This window comes from Periplaneta americana, chromosome 6, assembly GCF_040183065.1.
Source record: "Periplaneta americana isolate PAMFEO1 chromosome 6, P.americana_PAMFEO1_priV1, whole genome shotgun sequence".
NCBI lineage: Eukaryota > Metazoa > Arthropoda > Insecta > Blattodea > Blattidae > Periplaneta > Periplaneta americana.
In genome coordinates this window covers 49940139-49956733 of record NC_091122.1, presented here as the reverse complement: position 1 = coordinate 49956733, position 16595 = coordinate 49940139, and the positions used below count along the sequence as shown (strand labels likewise).

The window sequence follows — 16595 nt, the reverse complement described above, 5'->3', positions numbered from 1 at the left end:
GGATAATATTAAAATGGATTTGAGTGAGGTGGGCTATGATGGTCATCGGTCTCTATCCCGTGCAAGATTAATCCACTCTCTATCATCATATCCCACCTCCCTCAAATCCATTTTAATATTATCCTCCCATCTGCGTCTCGGCCTCCTCAAAGGTCTTTTTCCTTCCGGTCTCCCAATTAACACTATATGTGCATTTCGCATAATTGACCTGTCGATATCATCTTCACGTGAGGTATAAACAATGTCATATCTGAAGTTGATTGATAATGACAATAAAGGATAGTGATTTTAATTTCAGTTTTAATTAAAAGTCATCTTATAGCTTAAAATTTATTCACTCTGAAATTAATGTATTGATGTATGTATAAAAATAATTGTAACTAGGAATAATCTTTATAACGAAAATGTGACAACACCGCTTAACATTACAAGTATTGATTGATGCGTGTAAAAATATTTCAAACACAAAGCCTGCCATTAGGGTATTAATTGAACGATTTTACTATGTAGACAAACAGTAGTTTCTCACGCCAAGTCGAAGATATTTGAAGTCAGGAGCGGCTTGTGAAATTAAACTCAAACTGTACAGAGAATAAGCCAGGAACAGTCTTATGTTGTGACAACCGGTAGTGTGACATTTCTTTTACTAGTCGAGCACCGCCGACGCAAAAAGCCAGTGATTGATATTGATAGCATTGGTAGCAGAAAGTTCAGTGAGTTTACATCATAAGTCTGACAGAGTCACAACAGCTACGTTTTCCCTTTCATGCGCGAATTTTCGCCTTTGTTCGTGTTGGTGTGTATAATACGACGAACACATCGGTGGGAGTGCTTTTCAGCGACGCTCCGTCGATATTATAGTTCTACAGCAGGTAGTGAAGATAGTATTTTTGTGCTCCTCTCCAACCTTTTGGTTCATGATGATGTCATATTTTATTTTTAACATTTTAACACGCTTTTCCTCTATAGTTAATGAATTTTGATTTTACTCTGTTGAGAGAAATGACTGTAATACTGCAAAAATATCGGTTTAGAGATTTTCACAATAAATTATCACTAAGGGCGGATTTCTGTAACATGTAAAATTTTTTCCTGTGGAATTATTTCGGTTTTCAGTCTGATTTAAACTTGATTCCAAGCATTCTGAAGAAAATGAAAGGTTTTTTTTTGGGCATATAAATGCATATTTGGACCGTTTTTAATTTTGTAGCATATTTACTACGAAACTGCGTATTAACGTTATGTTTCAGTCTAGTATATACAGTCACGAAGTTCAATATATAGTAAATATGCCTCCATAGATAGTTGCTAGCTACCCACTAGGATCGCTACTACCTCCTCATTACAGACAATGCGAAATAGTACCTGCACAGTCTATTATTCCTAGTACCCTCAAACTCAAGCTTCGTGGCTGTATATATTAGACTGTGGTTATATTTTGGGAATAACTATGTACATTTAGTTATTTTTTTTTTTTAGTTTTTTTAGCATATTTAGTAAAAACTCGCGTCATAATGTTATATTTTGCGCATTTCTCATGTTTAATACATTTATTCAAACCATAACGAGCCGTGGTAAAAATGTAATACTATAAAAGTTTTCCAGTATAGCTCTAAATACCTATATTTTCGCAGAAATGCAATGAAAATAAAGTATGCACCGACTGTGGAATGTGGGGTTTCAAGTAGCAGGTAGGCTTCTATTGTTTGACAATTAATATTTGAGGAGAAAAATTCTCTCCGGCGCCGGGGATCGAACCCGGGTCCTTGGTTCTATGTACCAAGCGCTCTGACCACTGAGCTACGCCGAATTCAGTCTACAGCACCGGACCGAACCCTCCTCCTTCAATGTTTCCCTTTATGGCCTGACTCCAAGTTAGGCATATATGTTGACGTATATGTCCAACGTCAACTGCCATTATATTAGGAGCGCACTCATTGAGTGACTTGTTTGGCCGGGATTCCGCAGTTAAGTGCACAGTAATGTGTACAGACATATGCACTGCAGCTATGAGAATATTATAGATTTATTAATTTGGCCTACAGAATAATATCTGCAATATTGACAATTAATATTTGAGGAGAAAAATTCGCTCCGGCGCCGAGGATCGAACCCGGGTCCTTGTGGATTGAATTCGACGTAGCTCAGTGGTCAGAGCGCTTGGTACGTAGAACCAAGGACCCGGGTTGGATCCCCGGGCGGCGGAGCGAATTTTTCTCCTCAAATATTAATTGCCAATATTGCAGATATTATTCTGTAGGACAAATTAATAAATCTATAATATTCTATTGTTTGGCCCTGTGAGCGAAAACATGCTGTACACAACAAAACAGTGTTTCCTTACAATTTTCAAGTGTTCGTAATTTTCTCTTCCCTCTCGGTCACTCCTTGCTTCTTCAGTATCATTCCAACATGCTATTCTAAAGGCAGAGGACATTTGAAGGGTTCAGAGCCATAGTGGACCAAGCGCCATATATTAAAAACGTAGAAAACAAGGGTTAAAATTAAGTGACTGCCATAATACAATGAAACATATAGCAAGTAATATAAAGTATGCACATTAAAACTAAATGATATGTCAATCTTCATTAAACTATGGTATTCACTTAACTTAACCCTTGTTTTCATCGTTTTTAATAAATGGCGCTTGGCCCACTATGGCTCTGAACCCTTCATTTGAAGTAATTTGCTTAAATATAGCATCCAACTGGTTAGACATTGTATTTCAATCAACTTATAATGCCGAGAATTAAAAAATCTAACATATATGTGTTAATGATTAAGTCATATTTCGAATTTTATTGATCATATTTTTATGTTTTTTTAGATCATAAATGCATGCGTATATCCTGCTTTTTTTAGATCATAGAAATCCGCCCCCTAATTATCACTCAAAGTTTTCACTTTGACGAGATAATAGCCATCATTTTACTAATATTATTAGTTTTTTCGAGAGAAAAATTTTACAAATTACGAGTTACAGTTTACTAATATTGTATGTTGCATAATACCCATCAGTTAACAATTAGCCTATTAGTGATTTTTGCTAGAAAAAATTTACAAATTACGAGTTACAATTTACTAATATTTTATGTTACATAATACCCATCATTTTACCAATATTAGTAGTGATTTTCGTTAGAAAAAATTTACAAATAACGACTTACAATTAGCTAATATTTTATGTTGCATAGCATATTACCCATCAGTTTACTGATATTATCATTTATTTTTGCTGGGAAAAATGTACAAATTAAGAGTTACAATTTACTAATATTTTATGTTGCATAATAATCACCATTTTACTAATAATGTTAATGATTTTCCCTAGAAAAAGTTTGCAAATTACGAGTTACAATTTACTAATATTTTGTTTTCTAATATTATTAGTGATTTTTATAGAAAAGTCTTACAAATTACGAGTTACAATTTACTAATATTTTGTGTTGCACAATTCCCATCAGTTGACTAGTATTATTACTTGTTTTCGCTGGAAAAATTTTACAGTTGACGGTTAAATAATTGGCAATAATTAGTTTTAAGTTGTGCTACAGGGAATGTGATTATTGAATTTATTCAAAGAAAGTGGAAAACCGTGCATGTGATATTAATTTAATACAGCGATATTGAATGGAATATTTTTTTCTTTGATCGTTTAACCTACCGTATTATAGGCCTTACATAGCAATACTATTGCAGGGGAGGAGACATTTCATAGTAATCATACTTAACCGTTTGTTAAATTAAAAATGGTTACTGTACGTACACAGAGACCGACAGAGAAGTGACGTACCAAAACTCAAAATGCCAGCAAGTGTGGTGCAAAAAAAAGGCTATTATTTTCGTGAAGATCTTGAAATCTTGTTTCTCCTTTACCGACAAGTAGAAAAGATGGAACGCGGTTGCTCAAGGAACAATACACATTCCTGGAAGAATACTTGTACTCCCATACAGAAGGCCTCTTCAGTTTGGAAGCTTCCTACAAATGAAAAGGTAAATCGCAGAAGGGAGTGTAATTGGCATAATACATCATTACAGTATGTAGTATTTGCGCTAGGTAGCGCGACAATATTCGCTAGAGGTTATACTTGTGAATAGAACTGCAAGCAATTCATAGCATTTGCCAACAGATGGCACAGCGTTACAATTGTGAAAACCTGCACTGTATACGTACGTACCAGTGGCGGCTGATTGACTGAGGCAAGTGAGGCCGGGCCTCAGTCACTTGGCTTAACTGAAATCAAATTTTGTTTTTATGTAATGTATTAGTTATTTGAATGACGCATATGTCGCTGTAGAAGCATTTGAAAACTTTGTGATGTAGATAGACCTGTTTTGCGGTAAAATTTGTTCCTGAGGCCAGGATCGCTCTTGCCGGTTCTGGCTTGTGATGTATATAGACCTGTTTTGCAGTAAAATTTGTTCATGAGGCCAGGATCGCTCGTGTCGGGCCTGCTTCTGGATTTTCGTTTGTCTTCGCGGGCTTTTGACGTTGCGCTTTAAACGTTGTAACTGAGGCACAATTCGTCTGGCCTGGTCAGGTTTCACTCCTCTCAACCATGGGCCGGCCTCAAGGGTAGAGTGGGGTGGGAATAGCAATGGTGACTTGTCTTCCCAAATAGGCCATAAATAACAAACATTCCAGCTCTTTGGCAGGCAGAGACCCACACTATTCTCTCCTCTTATGTCTTAGTTTATGACTTAAGCGAGGGTGTTGTACTATTGTACTTCGTGTAGTGAATCTGAGCCAATGTTGTTATGCATTTCGGGAAAATATAAACAGAAACAAATGCCAGAAATAATGCTGGTGTAGTTAGTTCATTGTTAGTGTCCTTTTTCGAGAAGAAATAATATTGAAAGAAAGGAAGTTTTAAATAAAGAGAGAGCCGACCGAGATACCTATGACATCGCTGACAATTTTTCTGACAGATAATCTTAAAACGCGAGTTTCTATTGCATCCTGGTATGGGCAACATACTGTAAATGGTTAAGTGGTAATGTGGTGCAAAATAAACTTCTCTGTTGAAAAGAAAGAAAGGGAAATTTCAACACATAATATGGGTTGCTTCATTACACTGAAACAATCACTGAAACTCGCAGCATAACAGCTTATATGGTGAGTGAAATTATTATTTTTCATTACTAGTAATAATAATACACTAATAATAATAATAATAATAATAATAATACAGTAATAATGATATTAATAATATAACAACAATAATAATTAATATCATAAATAAACATTTTCTATCGGAGGCACTTAAACTAGTTGCATCTGGCCTCACCAAGGATTTGGATCACCGGCGGCTACTGGTACGTACCTTCCAACATAAACTTTTTACGGGTGTTATTCATAGACATTTCGCTAGCCCGCGCTACGAGCGTGCTAAACTAGCCCCGGCTATCGACTGGTTACTTGTACAGGATTCATATCATATATCGCTAATAGTTTTTTATGAATACGAAAAACGTTAGTTCGCTGAACATCCACCGGAAGCCCGCGCTAAGAATGTCTATGAATACGGCCGTAAGGGGTTAGGTACAGCTTACAGCAGTACATTTTTTGGAAATATTCAACATGTTTTTCCTCCATTACTGTATCTTGTACAATAATGAAAATTGATATGTGTAAAACACTGTCCTTCTGCTACATGAAAAAATATTTTTACGATTAAAAAAATTATATATATACTTTTTTTTTTCAAAATTCAAAATGGTGGCAATTCACTGTGCAGTGATGAAGCGTTTCCCTCATAACTCATAAACTTGTTAACTTTTTCAAGTTCTCTCGCTTTTATTTTATTGCTGAAACTTATGTTTACAATATCATACTCTTTCAACTACATTCCTTAATAAATAATATTTATTTTATTTCGTGTTAGAAGAAAATAGTGATGTTTGACAATTTTTTTAAACGAATTTATTTCTTATCAGACAGTCTGTCAAAGATAGAGAGGACTGATCTTGCATCATATTGTAGATATGACATGCATAAATGCACACAAAAAATTTCATCACAGATTGTTGGATAGTTTTTGGGTTATGTGGGAAACGCTTCATCACTGCACAGGGAACTGAATTTTGAAAAAAAAAAAAAAAAAAAAAAAAATGTAAATATTTTTTAATCGTAAAAATATATATATATATATTTTTTTTTCATATAGCAGAAGGACAGTGTTTGACACATACTAATTTTCATTATTGTACAAAATACAGTAATGGAGGAAAAAAAATGTTGAATATTTCCAAAATTTTACTGCTGTAAGCTGTACCTAACCCCTTAATGCTTGAAGAGACGTGCGATGATCCTGTCGATAATTGTGATTTCAAGTATGTTAGAATGTATCGATATTTTCTCTGTTTAGTTTTCTGTATTCTCTTTTTATCAGGAAATATGGTAGGAGCAGTGATGAATTTAATAGGTGACCCGGGAGGAATTTCTCCCCTTCCCCGGATTCTAGGATGTCCTCCCGGAGATTTTAGATTTTTTAAACCGAAAAATATAGCCTGATTTATACAATATTATATTTCAGTTTCTCAATTAGCTTTAAAACTTGTAAAATCTGTGAACCGGTAGTTCGATCTGTGTTATCTTAATCTAGTGCCGGGGAAAAGTCTGAATTCAACATGGTTAAGAATAAATTATATTGCAATTTCAGACTTAGAACTTGCACCAGACTAAGAAAGATTAGAAAAACAAGCATAGATGATTTAAACTTGGAGTTATTCAAACATGGAGGATCACTTATAAAACTACGGCTTTCACACCTCATTATGATCTGCTGGAATACAAATTGCATACCGCTACCATATAAGTGGAAAATTGCGATAGTGAAACTACTGTACTTCATAAGAAAGTTAATAGACGTGCAAATTATATGGGAATTACGTAAGTTACTAACATCAGCATATAATATAGTATGCTTAGGCCTGCGTATGTTAACAGAAAGACTACAACCGGTTGCCAAAGTAATAAGCCTGTTAATGAAACTCTTGTGTTTAGGAACGGACGACGTTCGTGTACAGTTAGTGTCCTTGTTGTGAAAATGCTAATAAAAAAATGAAGATAACCCAGTTTCTAAATGCATATGGTTTTCATTGATTACGAGAACTTGATAGAGAAATCAGAGAAAAATTGTTGAAAGTATTTATTAAACAGGTTATTTTAACACATTTAATAAATGCTACGAAACGTTTGTACAGTAGTGGCAAAAAAAAAAAACCGGACCGACCCTTGTAGCTGATTTCAGAGCTTTGTTCACTCCAGAGCACGATAGACTGGTAACTAAGACTTTCGTGGTTCGAATTCTGCCTGGGAAGGAAACTTTTTTTTGTTCCTTTTTCAAATTTATTCCCAATACTTTTCGATTGCAACGATATTTTACTACTTAATTAACTTATTATTCCCAGAACATGAATTTTACCAGCAATCGAAAAGTATTGGGAATAAATTTGAATAAGGAACAAAAAAAATATAATAAAGTTTCAATTGACCGTCTGTGCTTATCTTAAGCACAGACGGCCAATTTAAACTTTATTATATTGTAACTTGCTTGTCGGAAAACTTATAATAAGATGAATTTGAACAAAAAAAAGTTTCCTTTCCAGGTAGGATTCGAACCACGAAAGTCTTAGTTACCAGTCTGTCGTGCTCTGGAGTGAACAAGGCTTTGAAATCAGCTACAAGATCGGTCCGGTTTTTTTGCCATTACTGTACATTAGCACTTGAATGCATCCATACTGGAAGTAAAATGTGTAAGAAATTTGTGATAACTAACAGAGGGATTAACCAAGGATGTAGTTTATCTCAAGTGCTGCTTAACTTACATCTACACGATATGCTGGTGGAGTGGAGAAGGCTTGGAAATCCTAGAATAGAAGTTGCTGAAGGAAAAATGTTTAATACAATTTGCATTACCGACATACGTATAAGCCTAGATCATATATGTAACAGATAACTCCTCGCTACGTTAAAATCGGCAGCACTTTGAAGAGAACAACTGCCAGGATCGCCACCCGTCCGCCGTAAACGAACACGAGATGACAGCACAGTCGCTAATGCAATTCAAATGGGTATTATGACGTGACTCCCTATGTAACAACTAGATGGCAGCGTAGTAAACGTGACAAAAGTTGTTAACCTCAAAGCCTATAACCCCGACATATCTGTTACATATATGATCTAGGGTATAAGTATTAATAACTGAATTGAGGATGGATTAGATTACAATAGGAGCGTATTGAATAATTTAGCACAAACAAAGTTGAAAGTTATCAACAACAAAAACAGAAGGATGGCTTTTAAAGGAAGCAATCCTAAACGATAAAAATGCTAACGAATAATACTATTTAGAACAGATACTCCTTTCCAGTTATTGAGTGTGACACGATATCACGAAGCATATTGGATAAGTCTACCGGGTCTGAATAGAGATTTGACTAAGATGGCGCAGTGGAAGTGAGCAGAAATGAACCAAGAATGGATCTGATTTAATAGTGCTGTAGTTGGGCCGGTACAGGCCGGTACGCTGTACCCTCTAAAATAAAAATTCGCTGTTACCGTACCGGCAAAAATATAGATTCGAAAATGTATTAATTATGTTTAAATACTTTTTAATGTACTTTGAAATGAAGGATACTAGTTATTTGAAGAACATTTTGATTTTGATAGCCTATCTGCCATAAAAGTAGCGGCTAGCATCTCATATCCTTTGCTTAAACACGTCTTCCACTCGTTTTATCGACAACCATATCTGGCACTTCAGGAGTAATTGTGATTTGTTCATTTCAACTTGTATACCGGAGTCCTAGTTCTATAAGTAATTAACACTAACTTTATGACATGGTGCCTCGAGAAATCTGCTACACTGATTCGCTAATTTCAAAATTTACGTAGATGTCTTCGCACAACAGTAATTTTATGATGTGGCGCCTCAAGAATCCTGCTGCAATGATTCGCTAAATTTAAAACTCTCTCTGGTGTAATTCTAGTAGTTTGCTAGATAAGGGAAATAATGTTACGTTTCGTGCGTCCATGAATCTTGAGCCAGTTACATATTATAGATTCTGTTCCAATTTTAACTGAAGAATGTGAATGAACATTACTGTAATGAACGATATCTGCACTAAGAAAAGGAATACTCTTCCAGTAAATTATTATTCTAGGTTTTTGTTCCTAAAAAGTGTTGTTGGGTACCAGTGTCAGCGTTTAATTTCTTGCCTTATTTGCAATTGTGGCTGCGATCTGGAAGAAGGTATGCAGAGGAGATTGCATGATGAAAAAGTAACCTTGGAAAAGAAGATCAGTACGAGTTCATGTAGTTTAGTCTGATCAAGGAGATCTCAACAGTGCCCCCTAAAATTTGTTTCCAACTACAGCACTGGATTTAGTATATAATACAATATAATTAAATAGAAAATACAAACAAGTATAAATATAATATATAATAATGTAATAGTAATAATTGTCCACACCTGTGGAGTAACGGTCAGCGCAACTGACCGCGAAACCAGGTGGCCCGGGTTCGAATCCCGGTCGGGGCAAGTTATCTGGTTGAGTTTTTTTCCGGGGTTTTCCCTCAACCCAATACGGGTAACTTTCGGTGCTGGACCCCGGACTCATTTCACTGGCATTATCACCTGAATTTCATTCAGACGCCAAATAACCTAGATGTTGATAAAGCGTCGTAAAATAACGCAATAAAATAAAAAAAAATAATAATTAGACAAACTATAATAGAGGAAACTGAATATAAATAACAAAATGTGATAATGGCCGATGTGCACAGAACTTTCCTGAAGGTACATTTAACTGTGCTATATGCAATACAAAATCTACTATGGTTTGTGATCAAGAAAATATATATAATTCTGTACAGTATTACAATACTGCAGATGTTGAATTGGTAAACGAGAGAAGGAATGTTCCTATTAGATTATTGTACAAATGTCTATACATTACACTAGACCAGGGATGTCGAACAGCGCTCTCGAGATTTGCACTTGATGAACTCTGATAAACAAAGAATGCAGCCTACATGAGGATGAATTATGATGATGATGATGATAATAATAATAATAATAATAATAATAATAATAATAATAGAGTTTTATCTACTGGGTCATTCAATGAATGTTGTTCGTTAGTGACGGAAATAGGTAAATCATAATAATAATAATAATAATAATAATAATAATAATAATAATAATAATAATAATAATGTTCTTAATATCATGTTTAAAATATCAACTTTGTGTGTATGTGTTGTAGCAATGCAACTTCAAGTTCAGAAACGTAAACTGTTTTGATGTATAAAATTAATTGCTTTTAGCGTGACTTGAAATTTGTTCATAGTTTTTGTTGCAGATTCAAAAATATCTCCTCCTCGAGTTCGATCCTTTAGTGAAATAACATCTACAAGATCTCCATGAACATTAAAATCTTAGTCGATACTCATAAATACACTGTAGCTAGCTGCGCCGTACCTCTCCGGTCGGTACTTTCATCAAGAGCTATAGTGAGTAATATGTGAAAGTTTTCATCGTTGCTATCAATTGTTCCTCCAAGTTATCTCTCATTTATGATACGCGCTCTGCAACAATATTACGAGACAAACATATAGATTTAAAATCATTAACGTATTCCGGACATATCCCTTTTGCAACAGCTATGAGACAGCCTTTCACAAATTCTCCATCAGTAAATAGCTTTGAAACCGTTGCAATAATTTCACAAATTTTGTAGCTAGCACGAACCAAGCTTATTCTACTAACACCGATGATGATGATGATGATGATGATGATGATGATGATATGATGATGATGATGATGATGATGATGATGATGGAAGGTTTTCTGAATTCAATCTTGATTTTAATTCTTCTACAGCCTTTTCACGAGTGAAACCGGATAACTTTTCTGGTCCATAAGCTTCAGCATGACGTGTAGAATAAAAATGCCTTTTAATATTATGATGGCTAATGTATCCAAGTTCTTTTCTACATATTAAGCAATGTGCCTTTCCGCCCTTTAAGATAAATAAATATTTATCTGTCCACTCACTACTGAATCGTCGTTCCACATCCATACCAGCCGCCAGAGTTGATAAACACACTGCGTACAGAACACTGCCACAGCGAGCTGACCGACTGTCGTTTCAGCTGAGCTACGTTAGGAAACAGTATTAATCGTTTCACAGTTTGAGAGCGCTGTTCGACATCCCTGCACTAAACGAATCTCAACTTATAATATCCCAATCCGGAACATTCGAAGTGACCAACTCGCTTCTCCTTTCCGAGTATCTGTCTCCCTTCTCTGTCTAACTGTAACTTAAAATTTAGCTATCCAAGAAGTCCCCGTTTCCCTCGCTCGTCGCTTACCTATGTACCTGTGCTGCTACGACGTAATGGATATGAGCTGACCTCGCTGACTGATCCGGCATACAGTAGTAGGAAATATGTCTATGATTAGGACAAAGACATGCAAATAAAATTGCAAGGCTTCAGATGAAGTGTGGAACAGTGCACAGGACTTTATGAAAGAAAGAAAAAAACAACGAAAAAAAAAAACAATTAAATTTTACAAAACAATGGCAGTACGGACACTATTTTAATACGGTAGTGAAAACTGGATACAGTACTAAATAAGAACGAAAAAACGACATTCAAGCAAAATGAAATGAAGTTTCTGAGAGCTTAAAGAATGTTCAGAATTATAAATGAAATAATAAGGCGGGGAATAAAAACTAAACAAATTTTAGATAAGCCTGTATAAGAAGAAATGAGGAGATTATATTCAATGTATGGAGAACAAATTACTGTCTTCTGTGAGTGCAAACCAATAGGAAGACGAGAAATTGAAAGAACAAGGAGACGATCAAATATTGAGGCGGGAAAGGACGATGATCGTATTCAGTGAAGATGATGTTGACAACTTCTTTTTTCTGTTATCTCGCAAACGACAAAAGTACTTCTCTCTGGATCTTTTCGGATGCTTGGATTAGATGTCGGCGATTTTTTTTTCAATCGCTTACCTTTGGTTTCGTGCTGAACAGCGCGGAGAAATCGGTCAGAGTTCCGGTCCATTGATTCGATCTTTGTAACCATGAGAGCCTAGAAGCCTCATCTTCGATTTTTCTCATCGAGACTATTCCAGAACGATAGATCGATGATGTGGCGATGTGTAAGAATGGTAATATGTATGAGAATTATTGTCAAAACGAAAATAACGTGTGGAAATATACGCCTAAGTCGGTTTTGTATACATATATCACAAAATCTACAAATTGTTTAATAAGAAACTACTGTATATAATATGCATGCGGTATTTATTGATGCATTAATACAGGCCTGCAGAACTATAGCTCTCGAGAGCGACTGCTATACTCGCCTTTCTTACCCCACCCACCTTTTCTACCAGTGCGGTCATGACGTTCTAGTTACGCTTGGCTGCATTAACATTCATTCTCGGCGGCAGGTATACAATACTCTGTCAAGAATTACAAATGAACAGATAATAAAATTTTTATGAACATATCTTTAGAAAATAAGAGAAAAAATGAATGTGGGAAATAAATTATTTAAAAGACATGTAAAATAAATTTTAAAATGTATGTGTGCATATAATGTAAAAAGGTCTCTCTATGTATATATCGTCTTATTACTAGTAAAACCGATTAAATCCACTTTTTGTGTAAAATAAGTTAAGTACAGTCCCCGACATGTCTTTCCGTGCTCTGAATTTTACTGGAATGAACTAAGTCCGAAATGTTGCTTGCAGGTAACAAACCAATTACTTTATTTGAAGATTTTATTATGATTTTTCGTGCATTAATAAAGTTTTAATTCCTGTTTTTACAAAACTTGTATTACTGGTCTTAACTGGTTTTACTAGTAATAAGACGGTAAATAAATTGTACGTTGATAAGTGAGTGATAGCTATATGACCGGATGTCAATGCTGTCATTCAACATTCTAACGCACTCCAGCCAAATAAATAAATAAATATATAAATATATAAGTAAGTAAGAAAGTAAATAAATAAATAAGTAAAAAGTACATAAGTAAGTAAATAAGTAAACAAACAAACAAATAATACGCGCACTGCAGTTTTAAGAGAACTGGAACATGGCAAAATCTAAACCCGTGAAGGAATACTACTTCCAAAGGAAATGGGAATATGATTATTTTGTTCTTGAAGACGAAAGAATTGCTTGTTTACTGTGTCCCATCCAATTTATTTCCACTCGTCATTTCAATATTAAACCACATTTCAACAAAGTCCATATTAAGAATTATGGAATGCACAAACTTTCGGGTAAGTTCATTATTACGAACTGTATATTGATTATTATTTATTTATGTACTGTAAAATTAAGGACGTCACTCGTTGTGTTCATTTTGAATTGAAATTAATAGTGACTTTCAAGATTCATTACTTAAATGCTATAAATTTATGTTTCCGTCGGTGATGATAGGAGGAGAGTTTTCGAAAATCTAAAACAGGTTAGGTGCAAAGAAATCTCAAAGAAACTACCGACAGAAAATCTAGCATAATTGTAAACCTTGAAACGAGATAACGTATTAGGGGAGAGTCGGGTAGTATCGGACATCGGGTAATATCGGACAGTGAGTTCCTTTCATCTACCACACGATAATATTACCTGATTGACATGGTTACGTTTCTGTGATGTCGCATAGAGAAACGTAACCATGTCATTCAGTACTACCATATGGTGGTAGATGAAAGAAACGCACTGTCCGATACTACCCGACTCTCCCCTATAAAAACAATGAATTTATTACAATCCTTTTTGAAAATTACATGCGATGAAGGGAATGGTATAGCTTTTGATTAACACCATTGAGGTACATGTTGCGGGGCATACTTGTGTGGTCAGCATGGCACAGGGCCATCGCTGAGACAACAAAGAACCGTGGACGGAAGATAAAATCTATTGCTGACGCCGGGAATCGAGTTTTGGACCGCTTGGATGGAATGCTCATACGCTTTTCACAGAGCCAAGGCCGTATTTCGCAACAAAACCGAAATAATCATAGTTTAAATTTTCCGAAGTCACGACTGTACCTATATATTTGAATGAGAAAGATTCGCTACTGACCCAGTCTTCTCGAGCCTTTTATTCAATTTGGGTATACCTTGTCATCTTATCAGCAATTCTGAAGTACAAAAGCAAGTTCTTACGCAGAGCTTTTCAAATTGAGTATCGCGACACCTAGCTGCCTTGTAGATACATAACCTTGACAGACGCATAGATGTGTGTGTGTAGTTGTAGTATTCGAGTATACGTCTGGTCTGCAAGATAAAGATAGAATATCTTAACTGCAACAGACAAAATATCTACCTTACGAGACAAGTTAGCAATTTGGTCTCGGAAAGTGAAAGAGGCCAGCTATGAAATGTTCCCAAATAAATCTCACTGTGATTCGAAGAACGAAATAAGAGATTCAATTTACAACTATCTGACATTACTCACAGATAAACTCGAAAGTTACTTCCCAGATCTGAATACAATGCTTATGACTGGATAAGAAATCCATTTTTGCCATCTGAAGTTAGTGGACTTCCCTTAGCAGAAGAAGAAGAGTTGGCAGAGATTAAAAATGATAGGAATTTGAAGTTAAAACACCAAAGAGGTGATTTGGACAGATTCTGGATTTCACTTGAAGATTTTCCGCATCGTGCTAAATAGGCTCTTGTGGTTTTGTTGCAGTTTTCAACCACATATTATTACGAAGCAGGATTTTCTGTGATGACCAATATCAAAACAGTGAAACGTGGCAGTTTAAAAATGCTGGATGAAGAAATGCGAGTGAATTTATCCCGTATTCGTCCAAACATAAAATGCATTTGTAAGATTCGCCAAGCAAATGTGAGCCACAAAAAAAGTTGGCAGAGATTAAAAATGGTAGGAATTTGAAGTTAAAACACCAAAGAGATGATTTGGGCAGATTCTGGATTTCACTTGAAGATTTTCCGCATCGTGCTAAATAGGCTCTTGTGGTTTTGTTGCAGTTTTCAACCACATATTATTACGAAGCAGGATTTTCTGTGATGACCAATATCAAAACAGTGAAACGTGGCAGTTTAAAAATGCTGGATGAAGAAATGCGAGTGAATTTATCCCATATTCATCCAAACATAAAATGCATGTGTAAGATTCGCCAAGCAAATGTGAGCCACAAAAAAAGTTGGCAGAGATTAAAAATGGTAGGAATTTGAAGTTAAAACACCAAAGAGATGATTAGGGCAGATTCTGGATTTCACTTGAAGATTTTCCGCATCGTGCTAAATAGGCTCTTGTGGTTTTGTTGCAGTTTTCAACCACATATTATTACGAAGCAGGATTTTCTGTGATGACCAATATCAAAACAGTGAAACGTGGCAGTTTGGATGAAGAAATGCGAGTGAATTTATCCCATATTCGTCCAAACATAAAATGCATTTGTAAGATTCGCCAAGCAAATGTGAGCCACAAAAAAAGTTGGCAGAGATTAAAAATGGTAGGAATTTGAAGTTAAAACACCAAAGAGATGATTTGGGCAGATTCTGGATTTCACTTGAAGATTTTCCGCATCGTGCTAAATAGGCTCTTGTGGTTTTGTTGCAGTTTCCAACCACATATTATTACGAAGCAGGATTTTCTGTGATGACCAATATCAAAACAGTGAAACGTGGCAGTTTAAAAATGCTGGATGAAGAAATGCGAGTGAATTTATCCCATATTCGTCCAAACATAAAATGCATTTGTAAGATTCGCCAAGCAAATGTGAGCCACAAAAAAAGTTGGCAGAGATTAAAAATGGTAGGAATTTGAAGTTAAAACACCAAAGAGATGATTTGGGCAGATTCTGGATTTCACTTGAAGATTTTCCGCATCGTGCTAAATAGGCTCTTGTGGTTTTGTTGCAGTTTCCAACCACATATTATTACGAAGCAGGATTTTCTGTGATGACCAATATCAAAACAGTGAAACGTGGCAGTTTAAAAATGCTGGATGAAGAAATGCGAGTGAATTTATCCCATATTCGTCCAAACATAAAATGCATTTGTAAGATTCGCCAAGCAAATGTGAGCCACAAAAAAAGTTGGCAGAGATTAAAAATGGTAGGAATTTGAAGTTAAAACACCAAAGAGATGATTTGGGCAGATTCTGGATTTCACTTGAAGATTTTCCGCATCGTGCTAAATAGGCTCTTGTGGTTTTGTTGCAGTTTCCAACCACATATTATTACGAAGCAGGATTTTCTGTGATGACCAATATCAAAACAGTGAAACGTGGCAGTTTAAAAATGCTGGATGAAGAAATGCGAGTGAATTTATCCCATATTCGTCCAAACATAAAATGCATTTGTAAGATTCGCCAAGCAAATGTGAGCCACAAAAAATTAAAACCAAGGGTGAAAATAATTGTGATTGTTTCCCTCATCATAGAACTCTATGTAAATATTTCTTTCGTCTCATATATGCTAACAATACTGGAAATATGTGTGTTTATCTTATTCATTTTATGAAGGATGTACAAGCAACAAGTCCCACTAACAACAACATAACCTCAAATAGCTACTGTTCTA

The 16595-nt window shown here is 35.4% G+C and overlaps 1 protein-coding gene and 1 non-coding gene across 6 annotated transcripts in view; one reads left to right on the top strand and one right to left on the bottom strand.

The window, feature by feature from the left end:
• The window catches only part of ERR (estrogen-related receptor), a 370747-nt gene that overhangs the window by 240633 nt on the left and 113519 nt on the right, over window positions 1–16595 (top strand). The gene's annotated exons all lie outside the window — the stretch shown is intronic.
• Window positions 1738–1810, bottom strand: TRNAY-AUA (transfer RNA tyrosine (anticodon AUA)). Its single transcript has one exon. It is a non-coding gene; the product is annotated as a tRNA-Tyr (tRNA).